Below are 5,898 nucleotides of genomic sequence, written 5' to 3' on the forward strand. Positions count from 1 at the left end.
CTGAGCCGAAGGCAGTTGCTTAACCAACTGAGCCACCCAGGCGCCCCCAGATTCCTTTTCAAATTCAGAACTTCTGGGGGCACCTGGCTGGCTTGGTCAGTGGAGAATGCGACTCTTGATCTCAGGGTTCTGAGTTCAAACCCCATGTTGTGTGTAGAGATTTCTTAAAAAAAAAAAAAAAAAGAAAGGTGAGGGGATGGGATAGATGGGTGAAGGATTTTAAGGAGGGCACTTTTTGAGATGAGCACTGGGTGTTGTATGTAAGTGATGAATCAATGAATTCTACTCTAGAAACCGATATTGCACTGTATGTTACCTGAGTAAAATTTAAATTAAAATAAAAAAGCTTAAAAAATCCAAAACTCGGGCGCCTGGGTGGCTCAGTTGGTTAAGCGACTGCCTTCGGCTCAGGTCATGATCCTGGAGTCCCGGGATCGCGTCCCGCATCGGGCTCCCTGCTCGGCAGGGAGTCTGCTTCTCCCTCTGACCCTCCCCCCTCTCATGTGCTCTCTCTCATTCTCTCTCTCTCTCTCAAATAAATAAATAAAATCTTAAAAAAAAAAAATCCAAAACTTGTTTTTACAAAACACCATAAGCAAAGGGTGAAATAATAGTATGAAAGACCCTGTTTACCACAATTATAATAGTTAGATTATTACTTTTTAAAATATCTAAAGAGGTCCTACAAATTAATGGTAAGAATGGGCAAAGATGTGAACAGGTAATTCACAGTAAAAATTAATGTCAAAAAAACATATAAAATGTGTCTACAGTAGTCTCCCCCTTATCTGTGGGGAATACATCCCAAGATCCCCAAGTGGCTGTCCGAAACTGGAGGTAATACTGAACCCTACATATACCATGTTTTTTCCTAAATGTATATACCTATGATAAAGTTTAATTTATAAATTAGGCACAGTAAGAGCTTAACAATAATAAAATAGGACAATTATAACAATATACTGTAATAAAAATTAGGTGAATGAGGGGTACCTGGGTGGCTCAGTTGGTTAAGCGTCTGCCTTCGACTCGGGTTATGATCCTGTGATCCTGGGATCGAGCCCCATGGCGGGCTCCCTGCTCAGCAGGGGGTCTGCTTCTCTCTCCCTCTGCGGCTTTCTCGCTCTTTCTCTATCTTAAATAAATAAAGAAAATCTTTAAAAAAAATTAATACTGGAATCAAGCACCATCACCAGTGCTAGTCAGGGAGGCAGGGGAGATGTCGTGGCTTGAACACTGTTTCTATTGGAAAACACTGGGTTAAACATCAAACCAGTTCTTCAAAACAAGACTTCTTAGAGCTTTTAACCTGCTAGTGCACATTGTAAGTCTCCACGAGGGAGACAACAACCTCCCGAGCTCTTGTGACCACAGCATCCTTTTCACAGTGGTTGTGGTTTGGAGGACAAAGTTTGGGAAACACTAAAACCAGAATTTTCTGAAGGTAAAAATATTCCTTAAGAGGAGTCCTGGTAGGTGTTTGGTGGTCAGAAGAGTAGATGCTAGAATCAATTATAGGGGTTGGGTGAGACCTACTGGCTGGAGAGCGAAATTTACCACTCAACTTTCTGAGGGCCCCCCATCCCCCAAGATTAAAATACATTCCCCTTTACACTCCTGAAGCAGCCAATGTTAAACAGGAGTCCACCTTTCCGCATGTTTATGCACACATACACATTATTCTCTAGAGCATTTTTCACTTACTTGAATGTTATTCCATGTCAGTTCCTACCTCCTGCATTCTTTATTGCATTATTATAATGTAACCACTCTCCTTTCATGGGCAATTAGGTCATTTCCAATTTTGTTTGTGCAATAAATAGCATTATAAGCACTAGGCAAGTGTTTGCATTGTTTTAAGCACTTTAACATGTAATCCTCCTAACTATCCTGAGATGGGTGTAATTAACACTATTTTTATAGATGAGGATAGATTAGTTGCCCAAGGTTACAAGCCAGTAGGTGGTGGAGCGATTTGAACTCAAGTAGTCTTGTCTCCAGAGCCACACTCTGAATCAGTCCACTGTAACATCTTTATACACACCGAGGGCATATAATCTTTTAAATTATGCAAAATTCACTGTGCTGTTCTTTTATTTCATTTCACCAAGAACTGGCAAAAACTATCTTGGAGTGGAATCGGGATAGACTGGCACCTGCGACCTACTGCCTTCAGTATCTGAAGCAAGTTTTTAGCACCTTTTATTTTAAATTCTAAGTAATCTCTACACCCAACATGAGGCTCAAACTTAAAACTCCCAAGATCAAGAGTCACATGCTCTACTGACTGAACCAGCCAGGGGCCCCTCTTTTAGCACACGTTTGCACACAGGTACGAGCACTCTTTCAGGAAGAATGTATTAACAGAAACCCTTCTTTTATTGGATTCCTAAGTAGAAGGGCAACATTTCCTTAAAAGGCAGGTGGGGTACTTGCACCCACAAACTGTAGCAGAATATAGGTCTCTTGCTTCCCATGGACTTTTTGGCATCTAGACTAACACTGCAAGTGAGAACTGTATCTCTAGCAGTTAGATGAGGAACTAACTCTAGGTGGACAAAGAACATTAAGTTGAATAGGTGATAAAAATGAGTTGTCTTGGATGCAGATACATGAACAGATCTTTATCACCTCTCCCATCCCTTCCTAGAACATCCCAAAAGCAAAACTCCACTCCCAGTCACATTTTCCCCCGGATCGCTGGTACCTAACCGGTAGTCAAGAGAAGTGAACAGGAGCCACAAACTACAATTGGCCTCAGTTTTGTTCAGTGTAGAGCAAGGTTTGAGGCCATGAGTGATAAACTCATTTCCCGAACTCAACTGATAGCAAGGTTGTTGAAGACCAACACACAGAGAGCATTTCCCTTGGTCAAATTTCAACTTGTATGCAGCGAGCATTTGCTAAACCCATGAATTCGTAAGGAACCCCTATAGAAGAGATCCTGAGAAAACTAAACAATATAAGCTGAAATCTTTGAGATTCACAAGACTACATAGAGCTGCAAGCCTGTCAAGACAGCACAGATTTGGGAGAAATAATACAACTGTGCAAGTCCTATTGCACAAACCACCACTAGATTTTTATTCAGTGAAAATTTTTTTTTTTTTAAAGATTTGACAGAGAGAGCAGAGAGGGAACACAGGAAGGGGGAGTGGGAGAGGGAGAAGCAGGCTTCCTGCTGAGCAGGGAGCCCGATGTGGGGGCTCGATCCCAGGACCCTGGGACCATGACCTGAGCCGAAGGCAGACACTTAACAACTGAACCATCCAGGCGCCCCTCAGTGAAATTATTCTCGAGGTTTTCAAATCAAGGGTTTTATTAAGTGTAAAGCAAAGTGTGGGAAAGACCAAGACTGATCTTTGAAACCCAGCTTCACTTGTAGCAAAAGGCCTGTTCTTATTCTGCTGAATATTCAGCAAATAGCCTGCTTGAAAGCACTAGTTGAACTAGATTCCTTTTCAGGAATCTAATAAAACATAGTGATCTTGAGGTATCTAACCCATAGTTGGCAGGACACTTGGATTTGAGTTCCTGGCTTAACTAGAGTTAGGCAAGTCAACTGTAAAACATCAGGAATGGAAAAGGACGTCACTTTCCAATAGTGAAATCCTTCCCATCTAAAAGTAAATGTTCCCTTGTATCTAAGGAAGGATTTTTCATCACCACCTCCAAAGGTTTAATATAGCTGTTTTTGCCCTTTCTGGCCCAATCATTTTATTACCACTCTAAGGTGTTGAGACAGTCACTGAAACAGTCCATTAAATAGTGTTTCCGGGCGCCTGGGTGGCTCAGTCGTTAAGCGTCTGCCTTCGGCTCAGGTCATGATCCCAGGGCCCTGGGATCGAGTCCCGCATCGGGCTCCCTGCTTGGCAGGAAGCCTGCTTCTCCCTCTCCCACTCCCCCTGCTTGTGTTCCTGCTCTCGCTCTCTGTTAAATAAATAAATAAAATCTTTAAAAAAAATAGTATTTCCAGTGTCTAACTTAAAAAGAAACCCTTAGGGGCGCCTGGGTGGCTCAGTTGGTTAAGCGACTGCCTTCAGCTCAGGTCATGATCCCAGGGTCCTGGGATCGAGTCCCGCATCGGGCTCCCTGCTCGGCAAGGAGCCTGCTTCTCCCTCTCCCACTCCCCCTGCTTGTGTTCCCTCTCTCGCTGTGTCTCTGTCAAATAAATAAAATCTTTAAAAAAAAAAAAAAAAAAAAGAAACCCTTAGTTCAGTACTCCAACTTAGTATTTTACATTCAAGTTTAAGTGGATTTCTAGGGCAGAAATAAACTACCACTAAGGCAGAGTTCCCAAAATTATGCAGGAAACCACTGTCATGTATACCTGGACTATCTACACATAATGTACAGCGGCTTATGACACACCTCTGGGTGATTTAAGATGTTCTTACTCCCATGGGTGCCTGGGTGGCTCAGTCAGTTAAGCATCTGCCTTTGGCTGGGGTCATGATCCCAGAGCCCTGGGATTGAGTCCCACGTCAGGTTTCCGGGTTCTCCCTCTGCCTCTCTCCCTATGCTGTCATATCAATCTTAAAAAAGAATGTTCTAACAGCATACTTGAAATCTCAAGTTTTTATTTTCCTACTAGGGTTAACTTGGGAAAACCCAAGAGGGCTTCCAACTTCTCCCCCTTACATTGCACTCACTGCAACTCCCAATTTTGTCCAAAGTTGAAAATCCCATTTGCCATTTACAGAAGTTACAGTCCAGGAATTGTGAAGGGCTAAGAGGTAGAGAATTTAAGACCTCGTTAATAAAGGGTACCCTCCCATCCAAGTGGATTCTTACTCCTTCAAACTTTAGTATTGGAAACATACACCTAGAATTTATTGGTATGGAAGTTTAAGAACGGCTTGCTGTCTGGCTCACACAAAAATATACTTTTATCAAGTCTCAGATATCTCGTGTTTTATCATTCTCCTTAACAAAAATGTAAAGCTGAATCAGTAGGACCAATTGGGGGGGGCGGGGGAGAGAAGTACCTAGCATACTGTTTAGTGTAACGTTCAACTTGATCTCAACAGTCTTGAGTTCAAGCCCCAAGTTGGGCAGAGCTTACTTTCAGGAACCACCTTCATTTGCTGCCTTAAGACCAAAGTCAGCAAGTTGCCTTGGATCAGGATACTCTCAAACCTTTGAGTTCCTTCAAACCTGTTGACTAGGACTCCACTTCATTCTTGGCTCAGAGTTCATGTACTGGAGAAAAATATTTGGGTCTCACAACCCATGGTCAGAACTTGAGTGTAATACACTAGACAGCAAGATAGCAGTCAACCAATCATCACAGCACTTGGCAGCACAACCCAGCAGCCTCAACCAAAATTTCCTTTCTATGTTTACCTTAGTTTACCACTATTTGAGGGGAAGGTAGGGAAGTTTGCTTTCCCTCAGTTAAGCCTCCGTATTCAGTAATTTTTAATTGTGCAATACCTCTGAAATGGTTTCCCATTACATCAGAATCATTAACTCATAAATGACCTTGAACGAAGGGCAAATTTTCCAGAATTCGACATACCTTTTTCTTACCCAAAATAACTTATGTTGATGAAACTGACATTCTGAATGTTAAGTTCCTTCCTTGAACACAGGTTTTAACAAGTGTCCCCATGCCACTACATTAATTTCACGACAGACACCAAATATGCTACCATGCAACAAAACTTTTATTAACATTTTGAACAGCTATTGAGAAAACCAGTGATTCAGCGGTTACTGAAACTGGTAATTTCTAAACTTAAATTGGGGCAAATGGCTATAGTGCAGAGCAATGCCATCACTGGGCACTATGAATTCAAGACTGAAGAATTAACAGCCACCCCTCAGACGGAGAACCAGGTGGAGAGTTGACTCTTTCTGGATGTTGTAATCAGAAAGAGTGCGGCCATCTTCCAG

Source organism: Neomonachus schauinslandi, chromosome 15 (assembly GCF_002201575.2).
Source record: "Neomonachus schauinslandi chromosome 15, ASM220157v2, whole genome shotgun sequence".
NCBI lineage: Eukaryota > Metazoa > Chordata > Mammalia > Carnivora > Phocidae > Neomonachus > Neomonachus schauinslandi.